At 44.3% G+C, this 16103-nt stretch overlaps 1 long non-coding RNA gene across 2 annotated transcripts in view; it reads left to right on the forward strand.

Moving 5' to 3' along the window:
* The first annotated feature begins 6200 nt into the window (after positions 1–6200).
* LOC138822109 (uncharacterized) overlaps positions 6201–16103 on the forward strand; it is a 28265-nt gene continuing 18362 nt past the window's right edge. Inside the window, exons 1-2 of one of the 2 annotated variants that reach the window (XR_011370355.1) lie at positions 6201–6362; positions 6749–6814. This is a non-coding gene — a long non-coding RNA (uncharacterized lncRNA). The remainder of the gene's footprint in view (positions 6363–6748; positions 6815–16103) is intronic. The other variant, XR_011370356.1, reaches the window with a different exon arrangement.

Here is a 16103-nt window from a genome sequence, read left to right on the forward strand (position 1 = left end):
GGAAGAGGTGATACTAGTCAAGATGCACTATACCCATAGATTGCAATGTTAAATTGAAACCCCTTTGAACAACTACTTACAGAAAATAAATAAATAAATAAATAGCCAATAAAGAGCTTGATCAAGAAATTAGAAAAATAAAACCGGTTTGAAACTTATTTAGCTTGGTGCCAGTGTCTCATGACTATAATCCTAGCTACTCAGGAGTTTGAGATCTGAGGATCGTGGTTTAAAGCCAGCCTGGGCAGGAAAGATCGTGTGACTCTTATCTCCAACAAACTACTCAGAAAAAGCCAGAAATGGTGCTGTGGCTCAAGTGGTAGAGCACTACCCTTGAGCAAAAAGAAGCTCAGGGATAGTTCCCAGGTTAAGTTCTAGCCCCAGGACTGATCTCACACACACACACACACACACACACACACACACACACACACACACACACACACACACACACACACACACACACACACACACACACACACACACACACAAACTAAAGACTAAATGAATAAATTATTGAAATGTCCACGGAGAAAGACTGGCCTTCTTTAGAAGGAAGCCTGAGCACTTGAGTGGATTTGAAGTGGGACACGAGCCGTTCTTATGCTGCCATTATTGTTTTACTTTTCCTTTGTCTACCAGCTACTTCCATAACCCCATCAACTAATTTCTACTGTTTTCACATTTAATCTGCCACGTTCTATGCCTCTGTACATTGTTGCTTATATGAAGAGTCAGCTCTCTCTTCTCCAAATGCTAGGCAGGGTGCAAACCCCATTAAGCCAGAGAATGTATGTTGTAAGCCCTTTGTTCTATAAAGCACACACATACACATGTTTTAAGATCCCACCCTGAAAAATATGGCCTTTGCTTAAAAAAATAAGAGAAGAAGACAGTTTACACTGCTATGTAGCAAAGACCATATTTTCTCGTATTTAGGAACAAAGACATGTCAGGCTTTATTGAGCACATCACTAACTATATAACTAGCGTTAAACACTCTATTTGCAACTGTTGCTGTGTATTTTCTGTGTGATTATCACCCCTAGATCTGCATCCTATAAAAAGATATTTCTGTTTGCTTAATTATAAAGCTCTTTATGAACAGGCTCCTCTGTAAATAGCCTGGTGCAGCTGAAATAGAAATATAATTATAATGAAGGCAGATGTTTGTGAGATACTGGCTCATGAAACTTGTTCAGAATCTACAAAGGAGAAACGTCGCGGAGTGTGTGTTTACTGTGGGCCAAAGCTGGGAGCAAAGAGTGTTTGCCTCTGTGCTTATTTTAGAGTGAGCTTATTTCCTTCCCCACAGCCAGGTCTCTAATTGGGAAGAGGAGTGGCTTACCTCACCTCCTCTTATTACTGAGCAGCCTAGGGGATTGATTTTGAAAAGAGACAGAACAAACCAAGACGAATAATGTCTCTGAACTAGTTTCAGAGGGACAAGGCCAACATTTTGACCTGGGCTGAACCATTTGTACAGCTTAGTTTGAGTTTTAGGTACATCAGGGGTGAGATATTTTGGTGTTGTGGTTAGGCTGACATGTTCAGGGATGGGAATTTCTTTCCTCCAAATATAAATCTTCTGGAAGTTAAAGAAATAAAAACTACTGTATGGACAGGAGAAGGTTAACAACAATGCTGACATATCAAGCTTTCCTCTCATAGGTAAATGATCTGATAAATGATTCTGAGAATCAAGGGAGAATGCACTAGTTCAAATGAGGTTTTAAAATTAACCAAAAAATCCCCCAGAAAATATCTGAGCAAAGCATTGTTTGTAGGCTGATAATCAGTTGTTTTATTTTAGACGTCTTTGATTCAATTCTTTCCAAATTCCTTTGTAAGGGGCCATGGTATTAAAGTCACATTTCTGTTTTTACATCTGTAGTCTGAGTCATTTGTGTGTTGGGTTTTTTAAGGACTTTGAAAATGTTTGCTTCATGTTTGAGATTCTGATAAATGAATGAACCAAAAAGTAGATGAATCTCCCTACAGTAACCTACCTATGGGTATATTCTTTGTGCTCACATTTTCAAAGACATTTACCAATGTGTACTGATATTTCAAAATTTATATCAGAAGATTAGTAGGCATTAATAACGAGGACTGTCAGATGTAAGTATGAACTCTTTTCTACATACACCCCATGTGATGACATATATGCACCTCTGAGATGCTGAATGCAAATATACTTTGAAATACCTTAGCGGTTCCAATTTTACTACTGGATAAAGTTGAGAATCTGATTAAAGAGAGTGGCTTATTTCCTCATACCTACTTAGGTTCTCGTATGCATTTGTTATGCCCTATTAATTCATTATATGTTTATAATTAATATAAAGTATGTACTATTGGCCAGGAACCATGTTTTACCTTCCAGCTACTTGGGAGGTAGAAATTGGGAGGATCACAGTTTAAGCCCAGCCTGGGTGAAACGTAGTGAGACCCCCATCACAATCAATCAGCGGGGTACCACAGCTGTGGTTTCAGCTACTTGGGAGGCAGAAGAAAGAGCTCGTAGTCTGAGACTGGCCCTGGAGGGGTGGGGGGATGGAAGAACTTGAAAAATAACTAAAGCAAAAACAGAGAAAGAGTTGGTGACATGGCTCGAATGGTAGTGTATCTGTCACTCAAGCAGGAATGAATTAAACAGTAAGTTGCATCCTTACAATAATTTACCTATGGCCAGATTCTATGTTCAAAACCACAGTACTGCCAAAAAATAAAACAGTATGTAGGTATATATTTATGAATTCATAATCTATAATCTATTACGTGTTTATACACACATACATATTCCGAACCTTTACATGACTCCTTCCTGTGCGTATATCATTTGCAAAATTATTTGCCGTGTGTACTGGGAACTAGACATGAGCAATTATGACCGCAAATATCCATGCTAAGAAGCAAGCTTCCGCGATCTTGATGAAGCAGGCTCAACTGGAGAACTGTCGTGCGCACACTCAAATGTCCACAATGGCCAGCACTGGGGAGAGAGTGGCTTTGGTACATCTGCTGGTAGCTGCAAGACCACGGGCAGCAGGTGTCCTTGGCAGGAAGAGCAGCATCAAAAACAGTGAGATGTTGTTCTCAGACTCTCCCAGGTGCAAGGCGGGTGGAGAGTCAGCTTTGTAGGAAGTGTGGACTGTGTGCTAAGTCTTATTATGCGTGGTCTGTGTGCATCATTTGTCCACCAAGTATGTTGTTAATTCTAGTTTTCAGCTGAGAAAGGGAGGCTCAGAAATATCAAGCATTGCCTATTTCTTGTGATAAATGTTGAAGACAAGGCTTCAGTATGGACATAATAAAATTAGAATCTGGATGTGAGTAGGATGTGGCCTCTTGCAAGATTCTTGATACAATGTTCCCAGTTTTTCTCCTGAGGGCGGACACCTGCGTGCTGCTGGTACCACACACTGCTCCCTGCTAACACACGAGCTGAATCTCTCTTCAAATGTATTGCCTCTGGTGATAGTCCTGTGACTTGTCTCTTGACTCATCCTCATCTACTTAAGAAAGAAAGTGTTTAGCCGTTTTATTGCTGATGACAAACTACTTTTCACTATGTGTTACGGGTACTGATTTTGTGTCATCTGCTTTATTATGTGGTGTTATGTCAGTTGTTGCATCATTCAAACTTTCCAGTAATATTTTTTTTTGGTTTTGTTTTCTATCATTTCAATGCTCAGGGCATCCATTCTCTAAAGATCCATGGAAGATTCACTTACATTTTCCTCCTTTATAATTTCTTTCTAGGCTGGGTGTAATGGCTCAAACCTGTAATCCCTGCTTTTGGGGAAGCAGATGTGGGGAGAATCATGGCTCATGGCAACCCCAATACTAGGGAAACCCATCTCAACCCCACCAAAAAGAAGCTGGAAATATATATAAGAGGCATGTACACGGGATTGTATCTGAAATGTAACTAAAGCAAAAATGGACTGAAGCCATGGCTCAGTGGCAGAGATAGCCCAAGTACTTAAAAAAAAGAAAGAAAAGGAAACAAAGAAGGAAGGAAGAAGTGACAGAAGGAAGGAAGAAAGGAGGCAAAGAAGGAATAGAAAACATATTTACATAATGCCAAAAGTACGAATCTCTGTTGTAAGGTATGAGGTGAAGATCAAATGTCGGTATAGTTGCTCTTCAGTTTTCTTGAACATGAATCACCCAGAATAATCCACCTCCCTCTGTGATGCAAGGTGGTGGTTGTGCTGAAGACGTTATGTACAAATCTTAGGACAGGGAAGGGTATGCTTTCTGTAGCTGTCTGGCCTCTCCTATTGTTTTAAATCGATTACACTGTGTGCACGAATACCACAATGCCTTTTGCTTGATTTAGTTTAAAAGTCGTTTTAATATTTAGTTAGATCACCTCTTCCCACGTTATCCACGCACACATATATTCCTCATTATGAATTTAGAATCATTGTGTGAAGATACCAAGCATTCTTGGTGGCGGTTTTATTGTGACATAGGCCTCGGAGGATCATCATCTTACTGACATTTTCAGTGAAATCTGACAGACCTAATGTGTTAGGACCCTCAAGGCAGCTTGGGGAAATTGCTGTGTTTTGTGGGGATCGATGACAAACCATCTGAGTCCCAGAAGCAAATGGGTCCTGCCTCCCTCCTGTCGCCAGGCACACAGGCTTTCTGAAAGCTCCTGCCTGGCTATGGATGAGTCTTCCTCCAAACCCCCTTCCCGGCTCAGGGTTATTTGACACAGCGAAGGCAGCTGGCAGTCTGGATCTGCAACAAGAAGGCAACGCTGCTGTCAGAATGTCAACGACCAGCTCCTGGAGATGGCTAAGCATCAACTCTGGATTCCCAAGTGAGGCAGGATTACAGATTGACCTTTCCCTTCTCCAAGGTCTCCTTTCCTCCTCCCTTGTGCTTTCTTGTCTTTAGCTTTTTCCTAATGGTACCCAGCTTTGAACTCAAGCTCATGTTATCGACCACTTGAGTCATGCTTTGAAGGTAGTTTTGCTTTCTTCATTTATTTTTCCAACAGACTCTCATATGTGATTTTCCCCCTGGCCAGCCTCAGACCATGATCCTTCAACCTATCCTTCCTGTGTAGCTGGGATTACAGATGTGTGTTACTGCACTGGTCCCTTTTGATCTCTCTCTCTCTCTCTTTTTTTTAAGAACAGCACCAGCACACACGTGGTATTCAGGTAAGGGGTCAGTAGACCTGCTGGGACCAGGCAAGGTTGGCACTCTACGTGGCTGGGAAAGGCCTGGGAAAGAGAGAGAGGAAAGAGCTAGAGTAGAGAGAAATCAGAGAGAGCTAGAAAAGAGCAGTGAGGGAGATAGGTAGCAGAGAGAGCTAGAATAGAGCAGTGAGAGAGCAGAGAGCTAGAAACGAACAGAGAGAGAGCTAGAATAGAACAGAGAGAGGGCTTTTGATCTCTTAACAGCTGGTTTTGTTCCACTCCCCCGGTGGAGTAACTGCTGGCAGGGTCTGAGCTGCTCCATGTGGCCATTCAGCAACAATCACCACCCAGCAACAGGCTAGTGTCTAAAGCTTGGGACCCACCCCGGTCTGCCCGCCATGCCCAATGTCTCCAGGGCACCCATTCTCCAGAGTTCTGGTCACAGGAGCTCCTCACCTTCCTGTGGATTGTTGAGAGCCCCCGAGGATAAGTGTTGCTCTGGGTTGTACCTCCTAACATTTACTGCATTCAGACTTACAACGTGCTCACAGTGGGCAGAGCACAAGCACCTGCCGCAGAGCCGCAGAGCGATGATGTGTGATGTTCTCCGCCCACAGCCTTTTTGAACATCTATGGGGAAAATGAGAGTGAGAACAAGGAATGGGGTGTGTTGGTGCCACTTAAAAAATGGAAATCTTTGGGTCCCCCGGAAAGTGGGGGGCCCCAGGGACGCCGGGCAGTACTCTGATTACAGCTGGGGTTCCTGCCCCCTCTGCCTCCCTGTGAATTTCACCCCCCCCCCCAGGAGCGGCTGAGGGGACAGCGACGGTCTAGCTTCTTTAGTTTTCGGATTTGTTTTCTCCAAGTTCTAAGACAACAGCGACCTAAAGGACGCAGAGGGGCGTGTGCTGTGGACAGGATTCAGGGCTGGCACTGTGACACTTGTCCTCAGCAGAGGGCACTGTGCTCCCCAGCCCAGGCCACAGGCAGGGGACAGCTTGCTCGCCTGCAGAGAGCCCCGGCTGGACGGGAAGGCGAAACAGCCTGATGCCAGCCCAGGCATGGCCCAGAGGGCAGGGAAGCCAGGGAAAGAGCAGCTCCGCTCCGCGGGCCTCGGGGGCTCCCCAGAGACAGCCATGGCCAAGCAACTTTTCAGACGGCAGCTGGAGGTCAGCTGGCCAGGCGCGCATCTGTGTGGTAATGGTGATGGGAGGGCAGCCAGAGCCAGCCAGGGGAGTGGGAAGGAGCAAACTCCAAAGATCATGAGGGTCCTGATGGTTCGGGTGGCCACAAGTCTGGTGCACAGAAGGGAGAGGAAGAGAGGAGAGAGGGTGGTAGACGGGGAGAGGAGGAGAGGAGAGTGGGTGGTAGACAGGGAGAAGAGAGAGGGTAGTAGAGGGGAGAGGAGAGGACAGTGGGTGGCAGAGGTCCAGACTCTCAAAGGCTGTGGGTGCTGGGAAAAGATCCAGCCCCTCCTGGGCAGAGTGGGGCAGGTGCACAGGTTTTAACAGCCCGGGTGAGTGGGCAAGTGAGTTTCCTGTTCTAGCCTCTTCCTTTTTAATGTTGAAATCTCCTCCTTCCAGGAACAACGAGGACTCTTTGAACCTTAACAGGACCTGTGACAGAAAAGCTGATGCAATCAACTTAAGGTAGGAAAGATTGATTGGTTGCTGATTCCAGATGTTGAGTCCATGGTCTCAGCTCCAGCACTGTGGGCCTGGGGTGAGGCAGAGCCTGAGGCTGGGAGGGGCCGGCAGAAGGTGGCTGTGAGCTTCCTGGCAGTCAGGGAGAGAGGGAGGGAGTGGGGGAGAGAGAGGGAGAGGGAGGGAGGGAGAAGGAGAGGGAGAAGAGAGAAGGACAGAGAGAGGGAGAGGGAGACAGACAGACATACAGACAGACAGATGGAGAGCAAAAGGGTCCAGGGTCAAGATATAACTTTCAAAAGCATGGCCCAATGTGTGTGTGTGTGTGTGTGTGTGTGTGTGTGTGTGTGTGTGTGTGTGTGTGTGTGTGTGTGTGTGATACATGTGTAGGAGGCATTGAGTATAGAGGTGTGTGTGGGTATAAGAGGTGTAGTTCTGTGGTATGATGACATGTGTACTTTGTGTAGGACTGCAGTATGTGTTTGTAGGAGGTGGAGTGGGTGACGTGGGCATGAGTGTTCCAGGCAGTGGAGTTGTGTGTATGTCTGTGTGTTGTGTGTGTGGCTGTACTGCTTGAGTTAAATACTGGGCCTAGGACACTGACCTCATGTATGGTGCTTAGGTGATAGACTTGTGTGCTTGTGTAGTTCATATGACACTTATGCATCTCTCAGGTTTACTTAACACACAAACAACCTTAATGGACTTAACTTACATCCTGTAAAAGGGTCTCGCACTGTTAACTAGTTTTGCTCCCACTTGAAGCCACTTGAGAAACGAAGCTGGCCAGCGAGCCCAGTTTCAGAAAGAAGTAAAGGAGCTCTCGTCTAGGAGAGAATGTCGCAGAGAGACAGAAGGTCGTAAGTGAGGCTCATGGTCTCCTTCAGAAGTCGAGATGCCTCCTCCTGTCTTCCTGGTCCACAGAGCGGAGGCAGGGAAGCGTTGGTTGATGGCCAGGCATGCTTGCCCGCTGTCCTTGGGTCTCACAGAGGTGCAAGGCCTCAGTTCTCATCTGAGCCCTCCTGTGCCCGACTTCCTACAGCCTGATTCTCAGGATGCAGTCAGGGGAGCAGGGGACTGGAGGGATGCGCAGACTTGGAGAGATCATGTGGGGAATTCCTGAGAGAGGAAGCTGTGGGTGGCTAACCAACAGCGCCCAGGGACTTCTCACGTGCCACAAACTCCCCATGTTCCATCTGTGAGGTTGCGCACAGTTCGGGGTTGTAGCATTGGCCCCTGGTGGCTACTTGGGTTAAAGCCATTTACACCCCACATCGTTGGAGTTCAGTTTTTCAGCTTCAAGGACCGCATATTTGATGCTCAATGACCAAGGGAGTCTAAGGGTGTTATTTTGGAAGCGTAAATATATTTTCCTCTCCGCAGGAAATAGTAGTGGACAGAACTGACTAAGCTCTCACCCCATGATTTTATCAGTGATCAACTTAGTCATTGATGAAACTGACCAATCGTTATACAGTGAATTCATTGGAATCATGTGACTGAACTTCTCTAGGATTAGGCTTGACCAAGAGTCCAGAGACTGATTGGAAGGTAACTTGCGTTAGACTGGTGGAGCTGGCTTCCTTTCTGTGTCACCGCCAAGTTGTAAGATGCTTTGGAATTTAAGTGCCTCACACCTGTCAGTGGAATCTCCGTGAAACTGTTGACTGAAAAAGTGACTCTCTAGGGCCTTCTCAAACCCTCTCTGGACAGCGTCTTTGGAAAGCCTTGCTCTTGCCTAATGCACGTGCTTTAAGCTTATTCTGAGGCTGATGAGAAAATCCTATGGTTTCCAAACCTGAGTGGCTTTCAGAGGCCAGCTGAACAAGCACTGCTGTCACCTGTGAGGAACATTAGGTAATGCTGGAGACATCAGCTTTCCCTCTCACAGGTCACCCAGTGGGAAAACATCAACTGTTATAAGACCTCTCAGTTCCTGGTTACTGCTAATATGACATGTTGATTGCTAAGATTAAATATATACAGCATCGTTCCATCATTCAAATACATTTTTATTAAATATCTACCTGTGCACTCGGTATAGTGACAAATAAATGAATTCAGACATATTTCCCCCCTTGATGAGGTGATAGCTCATAATTAAATAGCAGACAACAGATGGAGAATTGAAACTATCATGAAAAAGAAGCCCAGAGTTTAGCCAGTGTCTTCAACCTGGGTAGGACAGAGCCTGCATCCCTTAGGAAAATGGACTGTGAGCTGAGAGATGACGGGTGGAGGTAGTTTTCCCAGGGGAGGTGGAGAAAACACCACCATGGCATTTCTGTCTGTAGAAAGAGCTGGAGGGATGATCAAGGAGAGGTTCCAGCAGGCCTAGGCTTGAGAGGGTGCTGGGGGCCTGGGAATGGGGAGAGCCGGGGTGACCTGAAGTACTGGGCAGGTTGGGCTCATATCATGTGGAGCCTTTAACTATGCTGCCTTCTTGTAAGAGCTGTGAGTGGGAAGGGCAGGGGAGAGGAGATGGAACTTTCTAGCAGGTGGCAGAGGTGGATGTGGAGGTGGGAAAGGGGGCCCACAAGGCTCAGCCCCACAGCCCAGGCGGGAGAGATGACATCAGTGGAATTCTATGCTAGTGTAGGCATAGAGAATGAAGGAAAGGAATGTCTGAAAGGTTACATCTGGGTTTCCCAAGATAGCTGGTGATGCTTCAGCACGGTGAAATACTACATGAGGATGACATTCGTGGGGAATATCATCCTCTGCACACTGTCTCTGCAGATTGAATTCAAGGTGAAGCTGAAGCATTTTTCTGTGGCAAAGGGATGTCTGGGTTTTGAGGAGAGACCTGAGCCAGTGCTGGGAGGACTTGGGCCTTTGACATACCTGCAAAATCTGAACATAAGAGGAACAAACAGTTCCCAAATGCCATGCTTCTGCCGAGAACAAGTCTCTAAACCAGGGGAGGGGGGAAGTTCATCATGGAAGCCCCAGTAATAACTTATTTTAAGGTGTTCAATCATAAACGCTGCTGAGAGCTCTGAGGAGCTCCTGAATCTAGCTCCATGGAGGTAGCTGGATGCCTTTGTATCAGTTGGGTAAGTGTGGAGATGGAGGCAGACGCCAGACTGTATCTGAGTGGCAGGAAGCACAAACACAGCATGCCTGGACCTCGACACTCACCTCAGCGACACATGCCCACGGTCTTCAGGGAGGGAAACTGAGGTCCAGTAAGAAAAGTAGAGGCATGCTTAAAGTGTGAGGAAAGCAGCCAGGACATGTCTTCATGGGGTGGAAGCAATGGTGGGGAGCTGCTCGTTTCTGCGCTGGTTTGGTACAGAGAAGACAGTGGAACTTGACCTGATGCACCTGTGACCGCAATGGCCAGGCTCTAGCTCTGTGATGGCCCACAGTGTGGTTCAAGACTCATTCCACTTGTCTGCCTGGTAGCTCATCCAATCCCGGAGGCAAATGCCCACCCCTGCTCTCCTGCCTTTCCTTAGAGTTTGCAATAGATGGTTATACTGAGCCTTCAGCTCTCTGATAGGTTCAGGAAATGTGAACATGTAGGTTTTCTGATTTTTTTTTTTGTTGGATATAGAACGGAAGCAATGCTCTTTCCAGCTTTTTATTTACACAGTGTTAACCACAAGTTCCCTAACCTTATAACCTATTGTTATAAACAGATCATTGTTGTTTTTCTAATTTGAGCTAAAAATTTCTATCTTTTCTTTTGGAAAACCTGATTTTATTGTGTCACATCCTGAGTTACAAGTTTCTTTAAAAAATTATTATTATTATTATTATAAAAGTGATGTACAGAAGGGTTATGATTATTTAAGTGAAGTAAAAAATACATTCCTTTTTGGACAATGTCACCCTTTCTGTTGCTCTCTCAATCTTTATTATTTAATGTGTTTAGACCATTTACATTTAGTGTATTATTCATTTATTCGTTTATTTTTGTTGTTACTTCAGACCTGATTTTTTGTTGTTTAATTTGGAGGTAGAGTCTTTCAGACACTTATGTCCTTACCTGGCTTGAACTACAGTTCTCAGGATCTCAGCCTCCTGAGGAGCTAGGATTATAGACATAAACCACAGGCACTCTGCCTAATGAAATTATTCATGGCTTAGTGGTAAAGTGCTTACCTAGCATGCATGCAGCCTTGGGTTCGATTCCTCAGTACCACATACACAGAAGAAGCCAGAAGTGGCACTGTGGCTCAGGTGGTAGAGTGCTGGCCTTGAGCAAAAGAAGCTCAGGGACAGCACCCAGGCCCTGAGTTCAAGCCCTAGGACTGGCAAAAAAAAAAAGAATAAAAAAAATAGAGGAATTCTGGTTGCCAAGGAGGCACATGTTCTCATAAAAAACCCACTAGACCTGATGGCAGGTCTCTTGTCACACTAGGTTCTTATTAAAAGGCAGAAACAGTTCATCTATTTCAGCATACCCATGCCTTGCAGTATTCCTGGCCTATGGCATAGGCTGAGTCGTGGATTGTGGAAATCACACCCCTTATTAAAACCTTCACTCTGGAGTAGCATGCACCCGTCTAAGCACAGCATACTTCCCTGGCTAACGGTAGCTCAGCCTTTGAGCCCCTGGACAACTTCCCAAGCTCCTGTTCCTGTTCCTAGAGGGCAGCTGCCCTCGACACTGCCTGAGCAGCCGAAGGCCCCAGTCAACCTAGCTTCTGCAGTTGCATCACGGGTTTTCACAACCTTCTTTCTGAAACACACGTGAGGCTTGGCTGTCAGGCCACCACGAGCTGCTCACAGAACTACGTGTGTGGTCAAGTTTGGAAACTGTGGGTGACTGGTCTCTGAGCTGCGGGAACTGTCACCTTTGGGAGCCCTTTCTTGGCATTACCCCCATAGCACCCCAGGTTAATATGGTGAGTGTTAAGTGGGGCTTTTCAAACTTCTTCTTAAGCTTTGCCTTTTGTGTCCACATTCATGAAAGATCCTTCCCTTCTCCCAACCAAGAACCACTGGCGCCCTCTCCACTACTTCGGTGGAGTTTTATGGTTTCGTGGGGGGCATGCCTGAGTTTGGAGTAGCTCTTGATTTCCTTCTGCTTCTGAATACAGAGGCTCATCCTGGTTCTAGACAAGAACAAATTCACAAGGCCCCTGTCAGAAATGTAACCTTCTCCCCTATCTCCCATGTCTATCTCTGGGGCAAAGCCTGAATATTCTGGCTGCTTCAGACTTACCTCAGCCTCATCAAGTTGTCCGACCTTGCCCATCCTCTGTACACACAATGGAGCATCAACTACTTTCTAATCAGGTGTGTGTCCTCTTGCATTCTATGGTGGTGTTCTCACAGATTACAACCTCCTATGGGCAAAACATTCTTTGCCTTATAACTTTTGGCTTCTTAGTAAGCATTGGTTAACACTGCGCTGACCTCCACTCAGAGGCACTGCAAGCTTCCCACTTAGAGATTATATCACGGTGAAAAATATCTATGAAGTCAAGATCCAGTGACACCCCAGACATATTTTCAGGCACAATAGTGAATTCTTCCTCTGAAAAATACTGCCACAGAGCGTCTCCAAGTCTTAATACTTAATACTAGGAACAGGGAAGGATCCAAATGGGAATATATGTGACCTAATCAGCCATGAGTGCATTTAAGGGAGTTGAGGCAAAGGGAAGCTGTTAATGGCTAAATGAAGACTACACGAACTGCTTCAAGATGATATCCATTAGCTACAAGAATTAACAACAAGGCCAGCAGCAGCTAGAAGTTAAACACAGAGTCTTTGGGCAGGTGTTCCTGTAGAAGTACTGTCTGGGTGAAGTTGTGGTGGCCTTTATGGAATGCTGTGGTTCTAGGAGTGTCTTTTGTGAATATTTTGTTATTGGGCCTACAGATGTGCTATTGCCTTCTTCACAACATCTGGGCATTTTTCAAATGATGTTCTATGTTAGGCCACAATGATTTCATTTTGATTCTGACAATTTTCACCTGAAGTTGATCGTGGCAAGCTGGGAGAAGTGGTTTCAGAGGACAATGGAAAAGAATCTGACCCACCAGTCACGGCTGGTCTGGATCTCGATACAAGCTCTGGGCTGGGATTATCTTATTTGTAGCATAGGCCTAATAATTTTCTCTGCTTTAACCCTCTGCTTAACTGTCTGTTTGTGGGGAAATTTCTGAGATAATTTTAGTGTCTGATTAACCAACATTCATCTAGTCCTGAGCTCTTTGAAGACCTGGATTGCTTCTTGAGGGGACCTATGGTCTTAATGTTGCTATTTACAGAAGAGGTTGGCTTCTTCTGATTTCAGAGAAGGGGCTTATTAGAAGCAAGTCAAACTTGCTGGCCACAGTGGATTTGCATCCTTGGAAGGTAGACCTATGTCTTGTTATTATTTTTCCTTCTAGCATAATTGGCAATTAGAAAATATTTTGGGAACATAAAGAATATCTTAGTAGTAGGGAGATGGGGTCTTACTGTCCGTGACAGACTCAATGTCACGTTGCAGTGCAATCCTGAGGCAGAGGTCTGAGGTTTTACCTTACCTTTACATGCTCTGGTTTCCTTAGTCCTGAGGGTTAACTTAGCCAAGTGGGGCTGTGTCCCCAACCTCACTCACTGTTCAGAGAGGCTGTCTGTGTATCATCACAGCTTGAGTGAGGGAGAGAAGCTGGCCTGTTAGCCACTGTCTGCCATGCTCTGGGCTCCAGAGATGAAAACATGTCTATGCAGTATCACAAAGAAAGTTAGATCACCAGTGTCTTACTCTTAACCATGGGAATTCTTTTTGCCCCCAGCTGGCTTCAGGGTCCCTGGCAGCCTCACCACACCAGAATTCTGACAGTCCCAAGCTTTGTTCTATGCCTTCTGCCCGTGGTGAATTGCATCCTGCTTCTAGGTGACTCGGGGCTGACGCCGCTGTCTGTGGATCATTCTGCCTCCCTGAATTAAAGCATCCTTTGCTATAGGGTTTGTGTTTCCCTGCTCCATAGTTTATGATAAGATGGGAGCACCATTTTCCTTTCATTTGGAATTTGAGTGGTGCTTCTATTGCTCCACAAAGGAGACATAGATGCGTTGAACACAGTATCAGCTCTGCAGTATTCCTCCTCACTCCATGCCAAGCTATGTGTGCAAGGGTACTCAGTGTTCTTGAAGATCTAACTTCGCCCAGTACTTTATGTCCTTGGCTGTTCCCTCATTGAGCCTTTCCACCTCACCTTTAGGAAGTTTGGCATTATCATTTTCACCTATGGATATGGATTAAAAAAGGAAATTTGGGTTCAGGATAGTTGAAGAACACACCAGAACACCTTGCACAGAGAAGGAAAGTCCTCAAGGACACTGAAATAGTGATTGGTGAGCCAGGGCCTAAACACCAACTTCTGGGATGCCACAGTGATAGTCACTAATGTATAATGATTTCTGAGTTGTTCTGGAAATGCAAGAATGGATAATCATATGTCATGGCTTGGATGACTTAGTAATGTATTTGAGGAGACAAGATATTTGGACCTTAACAGGGAAGGATAGACCATAATCAATTACCAAAGAAGATCAAAGATGATGGATTGATGTTCCAAAAAGACTTTGTGATCCAGTCCAATACCATTATCTTCATATAATCCACGAGGAAACTCAAATTTATTAAAGTATTAAACATTGGCCAAAGCCACAGAAAAGCTATAAGAAAGCCAAGCCAACAAGCAATTCTTGACTACCTTAACTCCAATCTATCAACTATGTTGATACATCGTGTTACCTTATGGCTTATCAAAATCAAACATTGTTAGTATTTTAATATGTTATGGAATAAAGTAGCTTTTGCTTCAAAAGTGTCCTGTAAGTACTTTTCTATCCAGAGGAACAAAGCTGGCTTATTTATGGGAGTAGAGGTTTTTCCTCATCCTAAATTACACAGCAATATCTGAATGAGTCCACCAAGCTCAATGTCGTACCCAAATTTGTAATGTCAGTCTGAACTGGTATTTACAAATGAAGAGATGTTATTAGTGATGTAATTTGGTTAAATGAATATTGTGCCAAATTATCTCAAATTTATAACACTTATAACAATTTTATGGAAAATTGCTTACAAAATTATACCCTTATAAAGTGTACACATTAATAACACACCATCAGGACACATAAATTATATAAGAGTCATATCCTTTTGCAGTTGTATACATTGAATAATGTAATGTTTTTGCAAGAGCAAAAGGCATACTATGCTATTAAAACATACTGTCACTTTTAAATGGTACATTAAAATAACCATGGACAACCAGGACATATAAAGATAACAAAGATGATGTTTTTGTGCAAGATGAGTTTTTTCCTCTAAAGGGGAAAATAAAGAAAAGAATGGCCTATGTATATAAAGAGAATAAGAGATAAGCAATATATAAAGAGATAAGCAATAAGAATGGGAAATGCCATCTGTCATTGTTAGGAATATGTCTTTACTCTGGAATGAAACTAAGCACCCAAAGCACAAGCAGTCCCATTATCCAGCAAAATGCAGAAACCCTTCTGTCCATTAACTCCTTTCCTCAGGGTAGAGGTGAGTGCCATTCACACAGCTGGAGGTGAGGGGTCTACACACACTCGGGTAGTGAAGACATACTGCCTGGCCACAGTTCTATCAGAGCACCATATTATTTCATGCATCTCCCTCTGCTGTACTTGTTTGCTCTGATTCTTTAATGCATTTTCCTCCTTGCCTCTTATTCTTTCATCCTCTGAAGACTGTGGTGAATATCACTTTATCCTCCACGACTTTATGTGTGAGTTGCGATCACTATGATGCCTTTTCTGGTCCAAGTCATGGAATTACTGTTTCTGCACTTCACACATCAGTCACCCCCTTTAGTTAACCTGATGCCCACATTTGCCTGCCCAGTGTACTGTGAACCTCTATGAATCTAAACATTGTCACTATTACTCAAAATGGTGCACATTTGTCAAAAATTAATTTGTTAATTAAAGAAAGTAAACAAAATCTAAACAAGAAGCCAATGGGTACACATTTTATGAACCTTAGCATGAATGCTACCAATGGCACTCATTATGCACATGTAAGCTGGAACATTGCATATGTGTGTGTGTATACACACATGTATATATATATAGTGTGTGTGTGTGTGTGTGTGTGTGTGTGTGTGTGTGTGTGTGTGTGTGGTAGACCAGATGTCATTTTTTATATCTGCTAACATTTTATTTTCTATGAGTTAAAGACCTTTAAATGGGCTTTAATTGTTGATTACTTGTCTTCCTTTATTAGGATGGAAGTAGTAACTCCTGCAGTCAGATTTTCATTATTTTTTTTTATTGTGAAAATACTGTACA

This window comes from Dipodomys merriami, unplaced genomic scaffold, assembly GCF_024711535.1.
Source record: "Dipodomys merriami isolate MVZ:Mamm:240054 unplaced genomic scaffold, mDipMer1.0.p SCAF_99, whole genome shotgun sequence".
Taxonomy (NCBI): Eukaryota; Metazoa; Chordata; class Mammalia; order Rodentia; family Heteromyidae; genus Dipodomys; species Dipodomys merriami.